At 44.2% G+C, this 24,903-nt stretch overlaps 1 pseudogene; it reads left to right on the plus strand.

Moving 5' to 3' along the window:
* Positions 1 to 1,069: 1,069 nt before the first annotated feature.
* Positions 1,070 to 9,058, plus strand: LOC119309696 (annotated as a pseudogene).
* Positions 9,059 to 24,903: the final 15,845 nt, after the last annotated feature.

Raw genomic sequence — 24,903 nt, forward strand, 5'->3', positions numbered from 1 at the left:
TCACTTCCATATCATGACTGCTTTTGGTCCTCCTACTTGATGTGCTTCCTCCAACATCCTCATTTGCAACAGCTTGTGCATCTTTCCCTGCTTCCACTTCAGGGTATACAACCTGGAGAGGAGTAGGTGCTGCCTCTGGTGCTGCCTCTGGTTCTGCCTCTGCTTCCCCTGTTTCTGCAGTCATGCTGCTTCCCACTCTCTTTGCAGGACTAAATACTGGAGGCAAAGTGGCTCTAGGATAGTTCACAACATCATCCTCACTTAGGTTTGCTTGTAAGCTCTCATCATGATCAAGATATATAGTAAAGGAGTGGTGCCCAATATCAATAAACATCAACATTCAATCTGTCTGCTCATCATCACTAAGCTGCCTGAGACCATTATTACTGAGTGTAAGGATGGGGACACAATAGTATACCTTCAACCTCCCTGCCATCTCATAACCAATCTCCTCAACAAGGTGTTCAATCATAATTGGTGACCAAGTGACCTTCTCCAGATTATCGTACCAAATGGCACGACCATTAACATAAGCACGATTACTTCCATGGCCAACAAAAAATCCACCATGGTTGATTTGCACAGAGAAGTTGGTGCTTCGAGGGCCTGATACACAAGACAGAAACATCATGCATCATAATTGACTATAGCATCATTTCATTCGAGTATCTAAAATCCTAACCCCCAAAGACCATCAAATCCAATACCGAAACCCTAGTACAATCCATCGAAACTACCAGCTGCATACCATCTATAATGACAATGCGGGCCAAAAAGGAGTGTCTTTGAACATCAAAACGCAAAAAAAGTCGGATTTACGCAAGATGAAACTTACTGTACATGGGGGGAGGCGCCCCTTCTGCGCGACGAACAGGGGCCATCGCCACCACCTACCGCCGGTGGAATTGACGCGGCGGCGGCGCCTCTCCAGCCACGGAAGAAATCAGCACGCGGCGGCACCTGTAGGCCGATGATCGGCGGGGCGGCGGCGCCTATGTAGCGCCTTCCCTGTCTCCAATCGAAGACGAAGAGGCGTCGTCAGAGTAGGGATGATTGGGGGGATTCGGACATGCCCGAGGGGTTTTTCGCTTATTATGCACAGCGGCCGGTGCGCGGATCGCCACCTGTCCCCAACGACTGGTCAACAGGTGGTCAAAGGAGCGGCTACTCACCGCATATGACCAACAGTGACGGTACGTTCACGTCATATCGTATATAGTGACCGTAACAACCGTATTTCTAAGTTCAGTGATCGTATCGGGTTTTCGTCGCAACTACGATGACCGTGAGTGTAAAGCGCTTCCCCTCACGCACTTCCGCGCGCGGGCGGGCTCGCCGCTCCTCCTCTCCGCGGACGCCACCTCCGCCGCGCGCAAGGGCTCCGGCGCGCCAGGTACTCCGCATTCCTCCATGGAATCGCAGGCTGTTCTGCTCGGGGGCTAATCGGGGGGATTATTTCGCCGTGTTTTTTTTTTTTTGGGTAGGGAGGAGCAGGGCCTCGAGGTACGACGCGGGAGCGCCTCCGAGCAGAGCAGGTACACAGTGGCGGAACAGATGTTTCGGCTTAGTTTTGCTGTTTGTTTCGTCAGTTACTCCGCAGGCTGCTTATCTGATGAATCGTCGTGAATTTTCTCCTTTTACTGAAGGGAGGGGTGGGGTCTGGAAGCGTCATGATCCGGAGGATTCACCGCGCCGAACAGGTAACAAAATGCTAGCACTATGTTGGTAAATTACTGTATTTTATCCCTGGCATTTGTTACTCCATATTCAAATTACTTTACACATTCTTTTCCCAAAAGGGGGTTGACTCCGGCCTCTGCATCATTGTGATGCACAGGGTGATAATTACTTTACACATGTAAAAAATTAGTAAATAACCAAGGGCCTCACCTAAGGCGAGTTCAGGCTGTACCCCTCACCAGCCATATATTTCTTTTGTGTGAATACTGAAAGATGCCTGTCTGAGTGAATTAATGTAAGATAAAGCAAAGTACAAAAGCTGGGAATGACCCCGTGAACAACATGATCCTCCCTAGTGTAATACAGTATTGTACTTCATCTCTGTGTTAGGCTGATTGTCTGATCCAAATCTCCTGTGCTTTTTAGGGATGAATGGAGTTCCCAAGCTTAATCCCAAATTCTCCACCAAAAGAGCAGGTAAAGAGCGCTCCTTGAAATACTATAGCTTAGTTCATCACTTTAATCAAATTTCTGTGTTTCTTAGGGACGAGTAAGGTTCCGATTATTAATTTCGAGGTTTCTCATCACCGAGCAGGTAAAATGTTAATGTTATGTTTTTTTATTCTGATAATCATATTTGCTTCACCTGTATGAATCTCTGGTAATGATCTAATCATTCCTAATGTTTGTGTTGTTGCCTTGTTGGAGCAGTTGCAGCGGTGAGGTTGCTAAGAGCTGACAAGGGGAAGGCATTTGTTGATCTTTTAAATGAGAAAGCAAACGACTCTGGGGAAAATGAGATGGGCTATGTAGAAAGGACGTTAGGGTTCAGTACACGGCATTTGGATGACAGGGATATAAGATTGGTAAAATTCATATATCTCACATGTTCAAATGTTTGTTCTGTCTATGAATTTCAGTTTCTTTAGGGATGCTTACACTATGTTGGGTTATTGCTAGGAAATAGGGGTATAATGCTGTGAGAGAAACAACTCTTTTGTTGCAGCAGCATAATGATGTTATCTGTATTTGATGAACATACAGCTAACTAGTTGTCAGTTTTGTTTCTTCACTTTCTTGTATCACTATGCCTCTGATACAGGGTGTCATGATGAACATATTGCACAAATGGCTCAGTAGCAGTGTAACAGTATAACACACCTAAGACGACTTGTCTATGCCTGCTTAGGAATCCAAACCTTCTGATTCTCTTATGGTTGGATTGTTAGGTTACTGTCATAGTAGCTGGAACTGTACGTTGGAAACGCTACATTGATTATCTTATCATGTCACTCTAGTGAAGAGAAGGTGTTCGGCAACATGGAACCGCTGCTGCTGCAGATTTGTCCTATATTTCTTACAGCATATAATCTCATTGAATACCAATTGCAGAAGTTTACTCTTGCTTGTAAAATATTTGAGGTTAACACTTCTGATTTCAGATATTGCGAATTGGCTTCTTTGAAATTCTCAAACTTAATGTACCAGCTTATGCTGTCGTTGATGAGGTATGTTGAAGTATTTAACATGTACTGGAATTAAGTTAGCCCTTCGTTTGTTTTTTGGTTGACCAAAAAGTTAAATGCGGCAACTGGTATCTCTTAATTAAAGTGATTTCCTTCCTGTTTATTTAAGTTCCAAAGAACAAATGCGGGCATGTGATACTGAGCTCTTTTTCTTATCATTTCATAATACAAAAGTTACGCTAAATGCTGTAGATGGTTGTGTTGCTGTTCTCTGATAGTTGGCATGCTGGATATAAATCATTACGACAATAGCCAGTATGCTACACCCGAACCCCAAAAGGATGATGTGGTTATGTTCCTGTTTTAATATCCTGAAGATCTACCTTGTTACTGTTCTTTGTTATATGGTGGTTTTCAAACTTGGTGTGTCCATTATTTGAGGTTGACATGTAGTATTATATTATTGTTGTCAGTTGTACTAAAGTCTGAAGCCAATATCACCAGACAATATATTTGCTTTGTTTTCAAAAGGAACCTGATAATGTGTCTTGCAAACCGAATTTTAGAATGTAAGGCTCGCGAAAGTAGCTTTAAGGCCCGGTGCTGGGAACATGGTGAATGCGATTCTGCGTAAACTTCTGTTACTGAAGGTAAAACCTGGTGTACTCAGACTAGTCAGTAGGGTTATGCTGTAAGCCTGTAACGTTATTGTGTTACTTTTATAATTAGGAGACAGATTCTCTTCCTCTTCCAAAGATAGAAGGTGATGATCGTGCCCAAGCTCGTGCTCTTTCCATAATTTATTCTCATCCTGTTGTAAGTTTGCTTTCCCAAGCTTTAGTTCTCATCATGTTGTAAGTTTGCTTTACTTCCTAAACTTAATTGACTTCTGTTTTAAAATTTTAAAGCGTCAAATGCTTCGTTCGTACAATCAATAGGTTTACTGCACTGTTGATAACATTCGAATTGAACTCATGCCTGTTATCAATCAGTGTCCTTGTTAACTGGAGTAATGTACCTGTGGGGAATTCGGGAAGTGCATGGATGAACCCGGGTACATATGAACCCACTTTGAAAAACACATTTCTACATGGGGAATTCAATATTTCAATGTACTGCTATTTCTGACGTTTCTTAAGAGCATAATATAGGATTGGTAGACATGTTTTGTAAACTGTAATATGTTTTCTGCTCTGCAGTGGATGGTGAGAAGGTGGATTCGATTTCTTGGAAAAGAAGAAGCTCTAAAATTGATGAATTGGAATAACAGTGACCCTCATTTCAGTTTAAGGTTTCAATTTTTAAGTGTGCTCTACTGCTCTTCTGTGAATTGCAAATTACCTGCTCAGCTGCTCTGTTTATGCGTGTGTTTCTGATTGACTGATCTTTGTGCCATAGGGTGAACACAACAAATGGCTATACAAGGGATGATCTTGTTAACCGATTGGAAGATTTGCAGGTACTTACGTTAATTCTTAGTACCTGAGTTCCATCCTATTTATGGCTAAGGTAGGAAAAATATAAGAGCCATGCTATTTAGCTACATATGATTTATCCAATTTAGTAGTCATGTTGGGGTCATACTCTGCCTTGATTATTTGCACTGGATTTCATCGCTTGATTTTCTTTTGTGTAGGTTCACTGTGAAAAGTCAATTATGGACGAATTTGTCCGCATTTTTGTGAGGGCATGCAGGTAAGGAAGCTGAACAGTTAGTTCCGTGACCACTGCACAACTGGTGTTTGCCAAACCAATGTGTTCTATTCATATCCTCTTAATTTCTTTCGGAACACAATATGTTTAGGATGCTTATAAATAACAGTGTTCAAAGTCTTCTAAATTGGATGTGGACAATAAGATACCACACTTGACTTCAGTCCAAGGAAGTGAGACGCCGGGAGTGTAAAAATTAATGTTTAAGAAATAAAACTGAAATACTGCATTTCGATACTATTAGCTAGAAAGGAAAGGATAGCGCTATACTTCTGGTGCGGGCGCATTGAATAAAAATTAATATTTAAGAAATAATGCTATTGCTATGGAGCACAAAGCACTACAATCCAGCATACATTTCATTTTAGAAAATTTAGTTGTGTATCATACAAGTTCATTTATATTCAAGAAGTAACCTGTGCAGCATCTGTGGGCGCACAATTTCCCCAATTCGCCCTTAATCCATAAGAAACTCTAGTGATTTCTAATTGCAATATTGCATTAGGTCTGCACCTTTTCTTATAATGCCTCTCGAGATACTGGCTGGTATCTTGATAGCTTAATTTCTTCCTTGCAGGCAGTCTTACAAGCTGGATTACTGAAAGAAGGCATGTGTGCCGTGCAGGATGAGAGTGCAGGCAAGTCGTGAACGTTACTTGTTGACCACCTTTTATTTATTATAAATGGGATTATGGTATCAAATGATTTTCACTACGACTACATGCTGATGTAGAAAGAACTATTCACTATTAAGCTTTATATTATACTCCATTACGTTAAGTATTTACCCTTTTTCCTTATACGGTTCCAAGTCTTGGTAACAACAGCAAGTTTCATTGAAGATCGCTATAGATAGCCCGCACTAAGATTTACAGAACCTATTGCAGGTTTTGTTGTGTCTGTGGTCGATCCACAACCTGGGGAAACAATCATGGATTGTTGCGCTGCACCTGGCGGGAAGACTTTGTTCATGGCATCCCGGCTGGCAGGACAAGGTGAGAGATTGGAATGAGGGAGTTCAATTTTCTGTTGATATTGCGACTGGAGAACTGTGGGACCTTGTGCTAGTGTCTATCTTTTCCTTTCTGGCCATGCATCTATAATGTGTTTTTGTTAGTATGCTATGATTTTTGCGAAAGAACTTGTGAGCAAAATGCTCAAATGAATCACTTTTCATATGTTATTCTTGACAGCCTGCTCAGGGTGCTATGCACCGCCGGCATAATCGGTTGTTATGACCTAGTAATGTGTGCTAGTGTCTGCCGTTGTTAGCTTAATTTGTCAGATATAAACATAGTTAAAAAAGGCGCACCTAAGCGAGCGCTTAAGCGCGCCTAGGCTCTAGGCGTTGGCAAAACGCATTGCGCATAACTACGCATAATCTGTGCATAACTGCGCATAAGCATGCGCTTTGGTCAGTAAAGCGCAAGGCGGTGGCAAAACGCACGATTAACGCCTAGCGCTTTTTTGAACTATGGATATAAATCAACCAATGTATTACATTTATGTCCTTCAAATGTCGCATCTGATGCTATTTAATATGTAGCATCTGATGCTATTTAATGGGTAGCCGGTATAAAAATTCTTCACCTTTCATCTCCACTGAAAACCAGCATTTGTGAACGTATACATTCCACACCAACAAGAAAATATTACTCACAGGTCCAGAATAATTAAGTTCTAGCAGATCTGATCTTGTTAACACATTATGTCATCGATGCAGATCGAGCTTCTAAGTCTGGAGTACATAGTATACTTGACTTGATGATGTGCTATTATACAGGGAAGGTATCGGCTCTTGACATAAACAAAGGCCGCTTGCAAATTCTCATGGAGGCAGCAAAGTGCCACAATCTTGATGATATAATCAGTGATATCCATGGTGATCTTCGACTATATGCTGTAAGTTTCCAAGAAACTTCATAATTACTAGTCCCCAAAAGGCCTCAAAAAGAAAGAGGAAGCCCCGTATATCCAAGAATAATGCACCGCCAGTGGAAATATTTATCAGGAATATGCCTATTGACTATTACGGACTTATGGTTAATGTTTTATCCACACATATGATAAGGAGGCTTATGCACATGAGACTTGTATTGCAGAAGGAAAGCACTGCCAGACAAGGTATTGTTGGATGCTCCATGCTCTGGGCTGGGAGTCCTTTCCAAGGTAGCTCTCTTTATCAAGTTCACTATTTTCGAGAACTTCACCATCACAGAGCGTTGTACTGATCCGAATCTGGAGTTACAAGCTGGCAAATTTTGTGATGAACTAAAGTCACCTTTTCTGTTCCCAAGAGGGCAGACTTGCGTTGGAATCGGCAATTCGAAGATCTGGAGGAGTTGGTGTGTTTGCAAGATGAGCTCCTTGATTCGGCCTCATTGTGAGATTCTTGCTGTTATAAGTTTTTAAAATTTTGTGCAAGCAAATTCATCTTGACTGCATCTAAGATTACTTTCAATGACTTTACTTGCAGGTTGGTAAAACCTGGTGGTATACTAATATACAGTACATGTTCCATTGACCATGAAGAAAATGAGAACCGGGTTACTGCTTTTGTTCAGAGGCATCCGGTACGAGTTCATATTTAAATTATGCATCGATCCTTCAGGCATCGATCCTTCACAAAATATACAAACTCAATATTCAATTGATCTAGGCAATATGTCTGTCCTTACAATTCGGGGTCCTGTTGGTAACTTGGTACTATTAAGCATGTACATTGTTTCTCCCCAAGTATTATTATCACCAAAATTCTACTCCCTCCGGCCACGACAATAATTATGGAACGGAGGAATCAAGGCTGCTAAAGACTTCGCTTTCTCTTCAATCTCAACTATGCTCTCTTGTGTTTTGTCCTTGATTCCTCCGTTCCAGTCCTCCTTGTAGTCTTCGGTGAACCTCCTTCCGCAAAGGATCTCCCTTCTGTGGAAACATCCAGTGCCAACATACATAGGACCGCCCACACTGTCCATACCACCCATTAGCACCTTTAGATTGGGCAGCTATGTTAGTGGCAGAACATACATGCATAATGATTGCTCATATTGTGGAGAACATGAGAACGAAACTGAAGTTACAGTTTGACACCGCTGACCTGATTGGTGACTTGGTGGGAGTTCCCATATATATTATTCTTGGTCAAATTGTTATAGTTCTGGGGGAATTGCACAAATCCAATCTTGTGACCCATTTCTTCATCAAGGAAGAAACACAGTGCATCTCTGATTGTATCGCAATTGTTGGAATACATATCACAGTCCACATTCATGATGATAGGGCTGTTGCTTATCACTGATGACACTCTTATCTGCATTTCAATAGAAAAATTGTCACATTTTAGAACTATTCATTATGATCATAGAATTCCAACCTTTCATGGAACACTTGTGAATAAGTTCTTTTCATTTCACGCTCTATTTTGTGCCTTGGTTTTCGTTTGCTATTTTGCTTGTTTTCATTGTTGGACGACACCATCTTGGCGATTCTTGTAACACAAATGATGTGCAATTGGATGCGCTTTTGAGAAAAAAGGTCTAGCGGTAGGGAACAAGTTATTGTTTATATCTAAAACCAACATATTTTAAGCTCACATCCATTGCATGTATTTCACAAAATGCTAGTACTAAAGAAGTGGAGAGTTTTGCACTCCCTCAACTCTACAAACAATCCAATGACACACAAAATGAATTATTATGGTGTGAACTCCATGGTACAATTTTCTCAAAGGACAAGAAATTGCATGACAACATTTTGCTAATTTGGTTACTCTTGCAAACATTACTGTTTACTTAAACTTCAAAATTATGAATTAGAATATGTTGCAACTAATATGCTGCTAAGAATCAGTATAAGAAAATGGGCTAATGAAAACTATAAAGTTTACTATAAATTGTATGCTTGGTATGATGGGGCAAGGTTAGTGAGTGCACCAGAGCATTCATTGCCCCAGCTTTGAAATTATGGTGGTGCTGAGGCCGCTTCTCCCGTGCCATGTACACAAGTGTTGGTAGCACATTTCCTTCGTCATCATTTGCATTTTTGTCTTTGCCCTCCATCAGAATCTAGCAAAGGAAAGAATTATATAACTTGAAACTCCCAAATAACATGCAAGTTATTTACCCCAGAATCATGCAAACCTTTACTCAAATTTGGAGGGCAGGAAAGCTACCTGAACAATTGGCTGGTGATTTTTTGAGGTATTTTCTTGATCCCATTCATGAAATCCTTTATGATTTGCTTTGACTTCCTCTGAAATTTTACCTGACAAAACAGCTCTATCAATTCGCTGAGTTATATCTTCATACATCTCCTGCCCAAAAATGAAAAAAAAAGTCAGTTGTCATGCCAAATGCTGAGCACTAGGGGTAGACTGCGCTTAACATTAAGCATCTTATCTAGTCACATGTGTGTGTCATGCCGTTCCCTGTGTAATAGCCATTTGATTACATGTGTTAAAGAAAATATGTTTGGAAAATCTGCTTACCCTGATAAGTGACCATTCCTTTGGGCTGCACAAATCTTGATGCCCATCTGACTCTGAGAAGTAAGCGGCTGGTGACCTTGGCTCAATGTTATATCTCTTGCAGAATGGTATCCAATGCTTTGCAAATAAGGAGGCCTCCCACAGAGCATAGAAAGTGAGAATCGAACCTCTGTCGTCAGAAAGGTACACACTAATTTTTTCGGCTGGGTAATTGTATGCCATGAGCGATAGGATGGTGGAGATGACAAGACTTGGTGGCTCTGAGTGTGGATCTGCGGTGCATACAAAGATATCCACATAAGGTAGCCTCTCTCCATACCTTCTCCAAATGACATAGTAACTGTGTTAATGCTCAGTGCGGGAAATACATGTTTTAAAGCAGTAGAACCTTACACTTGACACTCTTATAAACCTTCAAAACAAGTCCCTACTTTGGATCTTGTTTTGGCAGAAATGAGTCTGAAGTACTCACTCCCTGGTTTATGGGTTGAGCGTTTAAGGGTGTCTCGAAATCTAAACAGATGACGGAGATGGACCCTTTAAACCGCAAAAATAATAATATTGATATAGGTCCCTTACACCCATGTGTCTTGAAATCTAAACAGATGATGGAGATGGACCCTTTAAACCGCAAAAATAGTAATATTGATAAGCCCTTTAAACCACCACTTTTTTTTTCTTGAGATAAGCCCTTTAAACCGGAAAGGAGGGAGTATCTACCTTCTTTTCTATAGAAAAGGCCTCTCAGTCTAGCTTATTAATTTACCTTCTAAGTTAGTGATCTCTGATCATCAATGTAAGCCCTGTGGCGGTGGCAGAACTATAAACCTGTGATGTCAACTATAATTACTCCCCAAATCTTATAGTATTTCTGAATTTATCCATGAAATTTTACTTGTACATTTAGACGGTTTTGATCAAAAGCTGTGTAGTCAGTTGACTACACAACCATAGTGTGGCTTAACCCTTTGTACAGCTGACAACGGTGTAAAACTGCCTCCTAGGAGGATGTAAATTCCCTATCTTTCCAATGCAATGAGACGCAAAGGCCATTTGCGTTTTCTCGAAAAAAGCATCAAACTTTTGTCTAATTTGTTAACAGAAAGACAGTTCTGTTATCTGGCCCGCGTAGCTTTAAAGCTAGCCTAATGTAGATTCTCAGTGCACTTAGTGTTGTGTGGTCTGAAACTCATAGGCTACCATCTCGTTGAAGTACAACATATTAAGAAATAAGAATAACGCAGAAGATAACTAAATTTAAACTGCAAAAATATCTTACATTAAGCTCATACTATGCAAAACACCCGTTAGAAATTGCCCGCTGTGTTTTGTTAAATCTGGTACATTTCTTTTCTTGAATATATGATTCATTATTGTGAGTTTTGACACTGGTCTCGTGTACCTAACTGACTTCAAGAGCTTCAAGAAAATCAGCCAACATGCTGAAATATGCGGCATGTTCATAGCACCTATAGCAGACAGCCCGGACATGGCGCAGACATGAGAGAAGAAAAAATGTCATCCAACCGGACCCCATAAATTGACTCGTATATCTAGACAGTCATCGAATCCTCAAACTTAACCCATATATGAGAGAATATGAGGGTGTCCAGTTGTCTAGGCAGTCCGCCAATCATATGGATTAGACCAACTCCATCCGAACAATTTGAGGGACATATTGCGTGCGCGGATAAAATGTGGGTTCAAAATAAACACGTCCGGACACTATCCGAACACGTCCGCGAGCGTAAGAAAGGGGCAGATTTGACCATTGTGGTTGTATATGCTCTCATCGTTTATGCTCAAAAAAGCAAGTTCGCTGTTTACACTATTGACCTGGTGAGTGGTGGCAAGGCATGTATGGTCACAAACTCACAGTCCGGGCGGTGTACAGGCTAACAAATAGTAGGCGTTACTGTCAGCTCCATCACCATCGCTGGACTAGTTTGGCTTTTAACAGTCTGTCTATATCAAAAATATACGCGTATAAAATCTGAAATTTTGGAAGAAAAAAAATCAAGTTTTTGTCGTGACACAGCCGGAGCTTACAGCCCCCGGACGTCGTACTGACCTGGCGGCGAGCCTGTCCCTGTAGGGGCGGCGGCGGAGGGGGCTCCAGCGCACGGACTGCGTGACGGCCCAGTAGGCGGCGTACCAGAGCTCCGCCGCCAGCATGCCCAGCCACGCCGCCTCCCTTCGCCGGCGGCCGGCACGCGCGTCGCCCGGTAGTAGAGCACCAGCAGTATCCCGGCGGCCACCGTGACGGCGTGGTGCCTGTACACTGCCCGGCCCCCGTTCGTCTCCGTCTCGAACAGCCTCCTGGTCCTCTCCATCTTCCAGTCTCGCATGTCGCTCTCTCAGTCTTTTGTCAACTCCTGTAGATGATGGACAGGAGCACACGCATGTAGTGAGGGCCCTGTTCGGGAGGATCTGGAACTCCTATAGTTGTTGTGGACAGCCGACCAGGTGGAGGCGTGGACCTCCCCACCCCTCACTCCACTGGTTTGGTTGACTGAATTGCCCGTCCCACTGCCCACTCCACGCGCGCACACACACCCACCCACATGGCCACACCCCGTGGCCCCGTAGGGCATCTCCAACACGACTCATCAAATCACCTCGATCCGATAGTTCAAACACTTTCGGACCTTTTAATGCGGACACATATTTTAGGTTGGACCTGTTCGGACATCCGAAATTCCAATGCCGGCCCCAAATTGGGGGTGGAAGAGTTTGAACATTCGCTGCCTCGGCATCTGACAACCTGGACCCACCTTTCCCATGTCTAGAACCCTCAGCATTGATGCCGCTCTCACCGGCTCGTCGCCTACCTGCATTCAAGCCTGGTCGGCGCGTCGCTCGAGAAGCCTACTTCAGCTTTAAAGTCAGTCAACCTCCCCTTCCAAACCCTATCCTCACTCAGTCCTCCCCATCTCCCAAATCTGCTGCACATCGTACCTGTAAGTGCATCTAGTGCCACCCCTAGTTGGTTTTGGAGTATTGACGACAAACCTGGTTGAGGGACTAATGTGTTTGTGAGAATTGCGGGATAACACAGGTAGTAGTCCCTCATTGATTCGGTTTACCTACCGGAGATGACCCCTAAAAATGTGTGAAGACATTGAAGACAATGGTAGTCTGTGAAGATATTCACATTGAAGACTATGACATGAGAAGACATTGAGTGAAGACTATGGAACGCGAAGACTTAGTTGTTTCGTTGTTTACTTTTCTTCTTTGTTGAGTCATAGGAACCACCGCACTGTTAAGTGGGGTCCTAGTGAACAAAGTCAGAGTGACTAAAGTGATGCTCAAACAAATCATATGTCTTCGAGCGAAGACAATGAGAGCAAATCTTATCCAGAGTCGGATAAGTCAGCTTTACTTGTAGCCCAAGTCAAGCTGCCACGTGTATTTGAAATCTGACCGTTGCGACACGTGTCAGTTCCTTAGTGACCGAGGGTCATTTCGGACAAATCAGGTCGGGTTGCCCTGTGGCTATAAATAGCCCACCTCCTACACCATAAATTGGTGGCTGCTCAGAGTTAGATACGGCTTTTGTCGTTTGAGAGCAACCCACCTCCGAAGCTTTTGAGAGAGAATCCTTGCGAGGATAAAGCCCAAACCACCCAGAGCCCAGAGTGTGTTTGGCATCACTGAAGTCTTTTTGTCCGCGTGATCTGAAGACTTGTTACACTTGAGGACTGTGAATCCTCCAGCCGGTTAGGCGTCACGTTCTGAGCATCCAAGAGTCATTGTGTATTGCCGGTGAACGAAGTCTGTGAAGGTTTGGAAGTCTACCTTGAAGACTTACCTAAGTGATTGGGCGGGGACTAGGTGTCCTTAGCTCAAGGGGAATAAGGTGAAGACGCGGTCTTCTGAGTTGAATCTCAGCCTCGCTAATCAGACGTACAGTTGTCACATCAACTGGAACTGGTCGAACAAACCACTGTCTCCCTGAAGCTACTTGTTCTATCTCTCACTTCTCTTTACTTATCGTTTGTCTTCGTGAAGTCTTTGCCTGATTGCATAATCTGTTTGACTTCACAGTTTGACTACTTGTCCTGATTGGCTTCATACTATCTTCCACCCTGATCCTTACTACCTAGCTGCTAATAGTCTTCGTGCTTTCACTTCATTGAATACTTAACTATGGCTTGTCTAGTGTAGTCTACCTTCCGCTGCATACGAATAGTGTTGTTTCTCCTGTTTGTCTTCGAAACTCCCATGTTTTGAAGACTTTCATAAAAATCGCCTATTCACCCCCCTCTAGTCGATAACTAGCACTTTCAATTGGTATCAGAGTAAGGTACTCCCTTGTTCTGTGTGATTCGTTTTAATCAGCTGAAGTTTTAGCTATGTCGACTGCAGGGATAATCAAGGTCTCCGCTGCGTGTGATGGCACTGAATATCCCTACTGGAAGAATAGGATGCGCATGCATCTTGAAGCCATTGATGTCGATCTGTGGTATGTCATCAAGAATGGCGTTCCCAAGACTGGTGAAGGTGTCACCCCCGCTGATGTGAAGAAGTTCATTCAACTGGACTCTACCGCCAAGAACATCATCTGTGGTCATCTGACCAAAGGGCAGTATGGCCGTGTGAGCGCTTTGGAAACGTCGAAGCTAGTCTGGGACTGGCTCTCCAAGGTCAATGAAGGCGTCTCAACACAGCGTGATCAACGAATCAGTACTCTTCGCAACCTCTTCAACCGCTTCAAAAGACACGACAACGAGAACGTCCAGCTCACGTTTGATCCCCTCACCGATATTACCAATGAGCTCCGTGCACTCGGTGCAACTGACATTACGAAGCATGAAATTGTGAAGACACTGCTGAGATCTCTTGACAGCTCATTTGACACCTTAGCCCTGATGATACAAGAACGCCCTGATTTCAAGACACTCGATCCGTCTGACATACTCGAGAGGCTCAACACACATGAGTACCAGCTATCTGAGAAACGAGATATCTATGGCCCCAACTACGGCCGAACTCGTGCCTTGAAGGCAAAGGCTGCGGCTTCCTCGTTTGGAGAAGAATCTGACTGCAATTCTGATGATCCTGAAGACATTGGAAAGGAGCTTGCTATGCTTGTGAAGAAGTTCCAGAGATTCACAAGGAAGAAGAACTTCAGAAAGTCTTCACGATCCAGCTCAAGGGACGATGAAGCTTCTACCTATGACAACAAGAAAAGAACCTGTCACAAGTGCAAGAAACCTGGCCACTACATCTCTGAATGTCCACAGTGGGACAATGAGAAGAAGTAAAAGAAGAGCAAAGAATATGATTCTGATGACAAAAAGAAGAAGAAATCCTCAAAGTCTTCTTCCAAATCTTCCTCTAAGTCTTCATCACACAAGAAGATCTCGTCAGGCAAAGCACGTGCTTTTGTTGGCAAGGAAATGGATTCAGAGGAGGAGTCTGCTTCTGAGGAGGAAGTGGTGGAGTCTGAGGAGGAGTCTGACTCCGGTGTCGCAAGTATGGCTCTAGCTACAGCCTACGTTGCCAAGTCCATCTTCAACACTGAAGACAATGACTCCCTCACCAACACTAATGACGAGAACGACTCGACTCCCACCTACTGCTTCATGGCACGTGGTGCCAAGGTAAACTCTCGCGATGCTTACTTTCAAACATCAAGTGAAGATGACTCTGATGGTGATTCCAAACCCAGCTACAAAAAACTTGCTAAAACTGCAACTGAACAGCAGAATGCCATGGAACATATTCAAAAACTGTTAGACAAAAGCGATGACATGTTGGACGCGGAAATGACTAAGACTCAGTCCTTGATTGAAGACATAAAAAATCTTCATGTTAAGTACCAGGAACTTGAAGGTCGTCATGAAACCCTCTCAACATCTCATGAAAAGCTTTCCTACGATTATCTTCAAAGGAAGCAGGAACTTGAGAAATTGAGATTGGATGATGAAGATCTTCAAAAAGAGAACGAGTCACTTCACGCTCAACAGATCAGTCCCGCTCAGGAAGGATTTGAACCACCATGTCTAATATGCATTGAGCGTGATAACGCTGCCTCTGTTGCTGAATGTTCTACTGCTACTCCTGTTGCAATACCTTCAACTGATGATGTGGTAACTAACCCCTCTATTGAGGATACCACCACTATTGCTGATGAGAATGCCAGGTTGAAAACACTGCTTGAGACAGGGATGTACAAAAGCCTCAAAGGGCATCAGACATTATGTGATGTCCTCAAAAAGCAGATTCTGAACCGAAACCCTAGAAAAGAGGGTGTTGGGTTCGAGAGGAAAATGAATGTTGATGGGTCGTACTGGAAGCCTGAGCAGTACCCCAAAACTACCTAGGTTGCTGCAAAGGAACCTCCAGCAGATCCATCCACCTTATCTGGTTTCACTTGCGCTAACCCTATTATCATTGATGAATCCTTTGATGCAAACTATAAATTGTTTAAGAATCGGAATGGCGAAGTGTTTGCCAGGTATATTGGTACTAACTGCAGGAATGGGTCACCTATGAAGAAGATATGGGTACCCAAGAGTTGCCTTGAGAATCTTCCTGTGAATGTCATCACGACGCCACTTGTGAAGAAGACAAACCCCCTACCAAAGGTGTCATACGTTCCAAAAGCTTCATACAGACCAAGGACTCATCTGAGTCACCCTAACTCAATGTTTTGCAGGAAAATCATACTCAGACCCATGAATATGAGCATGTTTCATTAAACCGCTATGTTCATAGAACCAAGAACTTTTCTGCTTATTCATATGAGTATTATTCACCCCCTGCAAGGCTATTTACTAGGGCTCAGAAGCCAAAATTCTCAGATGCTGCACTTAGACTCATTGCTTCTAAGCCACCCCTGAAGATGTGGGTGGTTAAGAAAACTTAACTCTCTTTTGCAGGGAAGGTCTCTAGTCGGAAATCAAAAGCATCCGAAGCTAATGCTGGAGACCTTAAAATCTTGTTGGGCGCAAGATAAAATGCCTAAATAGTCTTACTATGTATTCCATTCCAGATTTTCTTGATACTCATCCTGTCTATCCTAACCAAGACCTGAATTTCCATGTTCCACTTGCTCATTAAATGTTTCTGCTTCACAACTCGCTTGGTGAAGCCTATCCCCCAAACTGCATTGTAGGCTACGACACCTTGTGCTTCAGAATGGATTATGGACAATGGATGCACTAATCACATGACTGACGATCGAAGTCTTCTGATGGATTCAACGCTGCGTCCATCAGACAAAAGCCACATCACATTTGCTGACACTGGTAAAATTAAGGTATTGGGTCTAGGTAGAGTAGCAATATCAAGGGATCAGCACATGGATAAAGTGATGCTTGTTGAATCCCTTGGTTTCAACTTAATGTCTGTCTCAATGCTTTGTGACTTAAACATGATTGTGCTATTTGGAAAATATCGCTGCCTTATACTGATGGAATCTAACAAGTCTCTAGTCTTTGAAGGATATCGAAAAGGTGATCTGTATATGGTAGATTTCTCAGCAGGTCCACAGATGGCCGTATGTCTTCTAGCAAAAGCTTCAGAATGCTGGCTTTGGCATCGAAGGCTAGGACATGCTGGCATGAGGAACTTGCACATTCTCGTGAAGAAGAAGCATGTTGTGGGCATCGAAGGCGTCAAGTTCAAGAAGGATCATTTGTGTGGCACCTGCGAAGCCGGGAAGATGACAAGAGCCAAGCATCCCTCGAAGATAATCATGACCACGTCTCAATCCTTCGAGCTGCTGCACATGGACTTATTTGGCCCTACTCACTATTCCACTCTCAATGCTACTGCTTGCCTCTATGGCTTCGTCATTGTTGATGATTACTCTCGATACACTTGGGTGCATATAATCCTCTACAAGACTGAAGTGCAGGATGTCTTCAGACGCTTTGCCAACCGTGCCATGGCGAACTACGGTGTCAAGATCAAGCACATCAGAAGCGACAACGGCACTGAGTTCAAGAACACCGGCCTCGACCTCTACCTGGATACCATGGGTATCACTCATGAGTTCTCTGCTCCATACACATCTCAGCAGAATGGCATCGCCGAGCGCAAGAATAGAACTCTTATTGAGATGGCCCGAACGATGCTTGATGAGTACAAGACTCCACGGAAGTTCTGGCCCGAAGCCATTGATACTGCTTGTCACACCATCAACCGCGTTTATCTTCACAAGCTTCTGAAGAAAACATCCTATGAGCTCCTAACTGGTAAGAAACCCAATGTAAGCTACTTTAGAGTATTTGGTGCTAGGTGCTGGATCAAGGATCCTCATCACACTTCAAAATTTGCACAGAAAGCACATGAAGGTTTTATGCTTGGTTACGCAAAAGATTCGCACTCCTACAAAGTCTTCAACCTCTTTCACTATAAAGTGGTTGAAACTGTGGATGTGCAGTTCGATGAGACTAACGGCTCGCAAAGAGAGCACCTACCAAATGTTTTTAGATGAGTTATCCACTAGCGAGTCAATCAAGTAAATGGGAACTGGTGAAATCATACCCTCTGAGAATCAGGCTGAAGAAGAACTGATCATTTCTGCACCTGATCAACCTGAAGACAATGCTCAGCCTGAAGATAATCCTCCAAATGATGACATTGATCAGAATGAACAGAATCTTCGTCCTGCTCACCCTCGTGTTGCAAATGAAGTACAGATTGAGAAGATGATCGATAGCCTCAATGCACCTGGTCCACTCACTCGTTCAAGAGCCACACAAAGAGCAACACAACTCACCAATTTATGTGGACACTTTGCATTCGTCTCAATCTCAGAACCCAAGAAAGTCACCGAAGCCTTTATGGAATCTGAATGGATTCAAGCAATGCAAGAAGAGCTTCAACAATTTGAGTTGAACAATGTGTGGGAACTGGTCAAGCGTCTTGATCCTCGGAAGCACAATATCATTGGCACCAAATGGATATATCGCAACAAGCAAGATGAACATGGTCAGGTGGTCAGAAACAAAGCTCGTCTAGTTGCTCAAGGCTACACTCAAGTGGAAGGGATTGACTTTGATGAAACTTTTGCTCCTGTGGCAAGGCTTGAAGCCATTCGCATACTGCTAGCCTATGCAAATCATCACAACATTCTACTTTATCAAATGGATGTGAAGAGTGCTTTTCTCAATGGAAAGATAGAAGAAGAAGTATATGTTGCACAACCTCCTGGCTTTGAAGATCCAAAACATCCTGATATGGTGTACAAGCTCAACAAGGCACTGTATGGCCTCAAACAAGCCCCTCGCGCTTGGTATGATACACTCAAAGACTTCCTGAAGAGCAAAGGCTTCAAACCTGGTTCACTGGATCCTACCCTCTTCACGAAGACTTATGACAGTGAACTGTTTGTGTGCTAAATATATGTGGATGACATTATCTTCCGCTGCACCAACAAGAAATACAGTGATGAGTTTGGTCATATGATGCAAGAGCAATATCAGATGTCCATGATGGGTGAACTAAAGTTCTTTCTAGGTCTCCAAATCCGTCAGCAACGCAACGGCATCTTCATTTCTCAAGAAAAATATCTCAAAGATTGCCTAAAGAAGTTTGGAATGCAAGACTGCAAAGGATACACGACGCCAATGCCAACCAAAAGTCATCTGGGTCCCGACGACACTGGTAAAGAATTCGACCAAAAGGTATACCGCTCCATGATTGGTTCTTTGCTTTATTTATGTGCATCTAGGCCAGATATAATGCTTAGTGTTTGCATGTGTGCCCGATTCCAAGCGGCACCAAAGGAATCGCATCACTTACCTGTGAAGCGAATACTTCGATATTTGGCTTACACCCCAACACTAGGATTATGGTATCCAAAGGGCTCAGAGTTTGATCTAGTTGGATTCTCAGATGCTGATTATGCTGGTGATAAGGTTGATCGCAAGTCCACATCAGGCACATGTCACTTTCTGGGACGATCACTTGTCTGTTGGTCTTCAAAGAAGCAGAACTGTGTATCTCTCTCCACTGCTGAATCCGAATACATTGCTGCTGGATCTTGCTGTGCTCAGCTTCTCTGGATGAAGCAAACTCTCAAGGACTATGGTATACACCTAAAGAATGTGCCTCTTTACTGTGACAATGAGAGTGCCATCAAGATTGCCAACAATCTAGTTCAGCACTCGAAGACAAAGCATATTGAGATTCGGCATCACTTCCTCAGAGATCATGTTATGAAGGAAGACATTGATATCATCCATGTCAACACTGAAGAGCAACTTGCTGATATCTTCACAAAGCCCTTGGATGAGAAAAGGTTTTGCAAGTTGCGGTGTGAGCTAAATATCTTGGAATTCTCAAATGTCCTGTGAATGGGACACACATCCTAACACTTATGCATTTTCATGACTTAGATGTGCAACACACGAAGTAACATATATCTTCAATCAATGAAGACATACACTTCAAGTGTGAATACATTAATGCGGAATTTGACTTCGGAGCGCCAGGATAATTGTGCGCCATGTCTGAGTCTAATACTTTCTATACGGTGGGTAACACCACCACCAAACTTTTGTTTGAGGTGCTTCTCTTAGCGTTATGTTTGCATAGTCTTCATAACTGAGTTGTCTTTATTTCTGACTTATATTCGAATTTATCTTCATATGATTGATTTGGCCTTAAACTGGTTGCATACTATTTGTGTTCTGTCCTCCACGGCATTCACTTATAGTTATGACTTCGTGTTGAATCTTTTAATCTAAGTGAATGTGATCGGACCCTAACCTAACTATGCTTCTACCTCAACTCCATCTGTCCAAATCATATGCATTCTATTGAAAACTGTCGATTGTCTTCACTGAATCTTGTCAGCTGAAGCCAATCTGACAAACATTCATGTTTGTTTTAAATGTGCTATCTTTATTACCGGAAATCCGAAGAATTCAGAACGACCGCCCCCACAATCTAGGCGTGCGTGGGAACATGGAACAACTACCCAGGAGTTGCATGCACGCCACGTGTCATTCAAATGTGAATCGCCAGGGGCACCTGCGTAATTACGTTGTGCTGTCCCTTTCCTTATAAATGCACATCCCATCACAGTCAAAAAACTTTCTTCCACCTCGCCACCTCCCGAAAACCCTAGCGCCACCGCTAGCACTCGACGACGCCGGCGACAAAGCGCTTAGGTGTCGCGACTTCTCCGACGCCGTCCTCACGCCGGCCGCGACCTCATCTTCTCTGTCGCCACCGTAGCTGTCTCTCGTCGCCAAGTTAGGGCACGAGAGATTGAACTGCTCGGCCTCAACTTTTCCTCCGTCTAGCAGTTCTTCCTGTGGTAATTAAAACTCTCTTTTTACTGTCTTTTTGATCTGATAGATTCATCCTTCTTTACCAAAAGTAGTTTCTACAACTCCAAAGTTGAATCTATCACACTCTGCATCTCATAATGTGCCTAGAATGTTCACTTATGCTTCATTACAAGTTAGATTCCTCACTTGTACTTATTTCTGGATTTGTACAACTCTGGAACCAACTCACATCAACTAAGTGAATATCTTCGCTTTATGAGGTCAATGTCTTCAAACTGATTTATCTTCAAAATCATCTGAGAATGCATATGACCTCTTCCCCTTTCCTCGCATCTCTAATGCTGTCACAGGTACATGTCCGTGGGAGAATCCCTTGGTTCTCATAGTCTGCATTCATTTGCAGAATTCTTGCAGAGTCACATCAATTCACCTGAAGCAAGTTCTTGTCTGACTAGCCGCAAGAAGCCATTGCACGTTCTGAAACCCTTCAGCTTAAACTTCATGATAACTGAATAGTCAGCACGAAAGGGAGGCAGACAGCGCCGTGGTAACACTTCAAAGAATTTGCCTCCTGATCTTCACGAGCTGTACAAAACTGATCCTGAGGAAACCTATACCGGCCGCAAGAATCGAATCCAGTGGATTCGAAGATATTGGGCTGAAGAATGGTTCAAATACCGCTTCGTCACTGAAGAATATGCAGAGAAAAATGCCATCAAGGCACCCTGGGGAGATATTGTGTACAAAAATCTTCAACCCCAGTCTCTTTCCGAAGCCATCCAACGGGAATTCTATCCTTGCATGGTTCGCGGACCAGAGCCAGAGAATGCTGACCCTTCTTCTGTCACATCCCTAGCTTCTGGTGCTGCCTGGTGTGTGCATCATGTTTAAATTCAAATGAAATTTGAATTGAGGAATTTTCAAAAGCCTCAGGAAACCTCTAAAAATAACCAACAATTAAATCTTCTCAAATGTGTCCAAGAAAATGTTCCTGTTATTCCATGGAAATATTGGTAAGAGGTAAAAATTAAACCAATATTTTTGGAGTCACAGAGATAATTATTTTGGCCATTTGAATTAATCCAATAACTATTTGCTTTGGATTTATATTTAATATATATTAAATATGACTCCAATAATTCTGGAAGTTTGTGAGTGGCTTTGTATATATTTTAGCAAGCCACATAAAAATCTACAGAATTTATTTAAATGATTTAGTTGCTAAACTAAATCAAAACAAACTACAGAAAATAGAAAAAAAGTAAAAGAAAGAGAGCAGAAGGACTTACCTGGCGCCACTTACCTGGCCCAACACTGTGCAGCCAGCAGCGGCCCAGCCCACCACTTCTCCCCCCCCCCTTGTCGTCTTCCTCCTCGCGCCAGTAGGCGCAGGCGCGTGGCCGGAGCGCGCGGGCACACGCCCAGGCCACCTCCTGCCTCCCTGCTTGCCTCCGCTACTCCCTGGAGACGCCACGCGGCTCCCTCGACCCTCCCTCACTCTCCCGCGTCTCTCCCTCCGTCCCTATCCCCCTCTGCTCCCTCTCCTTCTCTGCCCGAGCGGAGCCCGTCGCCACCGACGCCGTTCGCCGCGGCCACCAGCCACCCCCTCGCTCCCTCTATGCATCCCTGAGCTCCGCCCTGACCCCGTGGAGCTACACACGCGACGCACGCGACCAGAGGAGGCCGCAGTCGACCGGAGCGTCGTCGTCTTCATCTCCGGTGCCCGGAGATCGCCGTCGTCAATTCGCCGTTGCAGAGGCGTCCCCGAGCCCACTCAGCGTCTCGTCCGACTCCCCGTGAGCTCCTCTTCTCTTCCCCTCACTCCCCGCACCTGATTTCGTCCCCTAGCTCCATCTTCCACCACGGCCGAAGCTCGCCGCCGCCGTGCCTCGTCGCTGTCGTGGCCAGAGCCACTGTGGCTCGAAGCCGGGCACACCATCGTGCTCCACACCTCACCAGGAGCACGTAGCACGCACCAACGCCTCCCCTAGCGCCCTGCATCGCCTAACCCGCCGTTGGCCGAACTCCGGCCGCCGCTCACGAGCTCGCCGTCGTCGGTACCGGCCACCACAGGCACGGCCACCACCACCATTCGATGCGCACCAGCAAGGGCTCTCCAACGAGCCCAAACACAGCCTCGCCCGTGCCCTGTAGCGCGTTTCCGGCTCGCGCCGCCGTCTCGGGCCTCGCCGGCGTCATGTCGCCGGTGGGTTTGACCCCACTGACCCGGGATTTGACCCTGCTAATTAACCCTGTGACACTGACAGCAGGGCCCCACCTGCTAATTAATCCTAGATTAGTTTCTGTTTAGTTTTTAACTAATCCTAGTGGCCCCACGCGTCAGCTTTGACTAAGCTAACGTGGCTGTTGACTGGGCCCACATGTCAGCGACACTAATCAGCCCCAGTCACTGACCAGTGGACCCCGCTGGTCAGGTTTGACCACCAGCAGCGTCTGTTGACCTGCTGACGTCATAGTGACGCAATGCTGACGCAATAAGTATTTTCTGGATTTAAAAATAAATCAGAAAATCCAGAAAATTGTATAAACTTCAATAAATCATAGAAATTCAACCGTAACTCCAAATTAAATAATTTATATATGAAAAATTATCAGAAAAATTCAAGGAATCCATCTGTACCATTTTCATGCATGTCAGAACAACTTATAGATGCTGTTTAGCACAAATCATACTAATGGCATTTAAATATCCACATATGGAGTTTGAATTTGAATCTTGGATTCAAACCAACTTCATTTAATCTGGTTTTAGGTGCATTAGCCCAAAACACATTCATATTGCCATGTCATAGCATGCATCATATTGTGCATTGCATTGATTGTGTTTCTTCTGTGTTTGCCGGTGTTGTTCCCCCTCGGTAGACGTTGTATCGACGATGTGATCGTTGACACTGATGAAGACTCAATGCTATCTTCAGAAGTGCCAGGCAAGCAAAACCCCCTTGTTCATTCCGATACAATCCTACTCTCTCGCTCCTGCTCTCTTTTACTGCATTAGGACAACACCGATTCATCTGTTACTTGCTGCGGTAGCTGAACCCCTTTATCCTCTGCATGACCTGTCATTCCACAGTAAAAAGATGAAACCCACTAGCATGAGTAGGAGTTGTTTGAGCCCTGTTGTGCCTACTCATTCATGCTTGGTTGTCATGCCTGCTACTGCTTAGAGTTGAGTCGGGTCTGATTCATCGGGGATGAATCAGAGGTGTGTGAACATGTCCTACGGTGTGTGAGCTAAGCGTGTGAACACGATTTGGTAAAGGTAGCGGTGAGAGGCCATGTAGGAGTACATGGTGGGTTGTCTCATTGCAGCCGTCCTCAGGAACTGAGTTCTGTGTTTGTGATCCATGATTCAGCTACTACCACGCATTGGGCCCGAAACCAATGGACCCTCTCGGCTTCTTAATCACCCTTGTCCTCTGTCCAGGAGTTGCAAGTAGTTTCTGGTGTTTGTAGTATGCTGGAGGCCGTGGACAGCGCTGACCGTAGGGGTGGGCTGTGATGCGGTAGGCACGTGGCCGGGTAAACCGGGCGCCCGTTTGGTGTCACGGAACCCTGTTCACATTGTTTGGGGCTGTGAGCGAAACTCCGGCCGGATCTCCTCATGGATGGAACCCGAATAGGCGATAAATCTGGACTAGAGACTTGAGTGTTTAGGCAGGCCGTGGCCGACACCCACGTTGGGCTTCCGCTTGAAGGTTGCCGAGTACATGTCGTGTAAACGGCGGTAAGTGGTGAGAGCGTGTGTGAAGAAGTACACCCCTGCAGGGTTAATATGATCTATTCGAATAGCCGTGTCCGCGGAAAAGGACTTCTGGGTTGCTTATATCAGTTCATAGACAAGTGAAAGTGGATACTCTAAAATACGCAAGATAAGCGTGAGTGCTATGGATGGCGTTCTCGTAGGGAGACGGGAGCGGATCCATAGTGGTGTATTGATATGGTGAATATGTGGACTCGTGTGCGCCACCTCAAAAGAGTCGCTTGCAGTCGTAGTTTAGGATAGCCACCGAGTCAAGCTGGCTTGCTGCAGTTAAACCCCACCATCCCCTTTGTTGATAATGATGCATATGTAGTTAGTTCTGATGTAAGTCTTGCTGGATACATTTGTACTCACGTTTGCCTATTTTATGTTTTGCAGAGAGACTTCGGTCTCACTAGTAGTTTCGCGTGGACTTCGACGTTTAGCTTGTTACCTCAGCTACGATCTTGTGCCCTCGGCAGGATCTGGTAGATAGTCAGGCTTCTCAGCCTTTTTCATTTATAGATGTCTGTACTC

Source organism: Triticum dicoccoides, chromosome 5B (assembly GCF_002162155.2).
Source record: "Triticum dicoccoides isolate Atlit2015 ecotype Zavitan chromosome 5B, WEW_v2.0, whole genome shotgun sequence".
NCBI lineage: Eukaryota > Viridiplantae > Streptophyta > Magnoliopsida > Poales > Poaceae > Triticum > Triticum dicoccoides.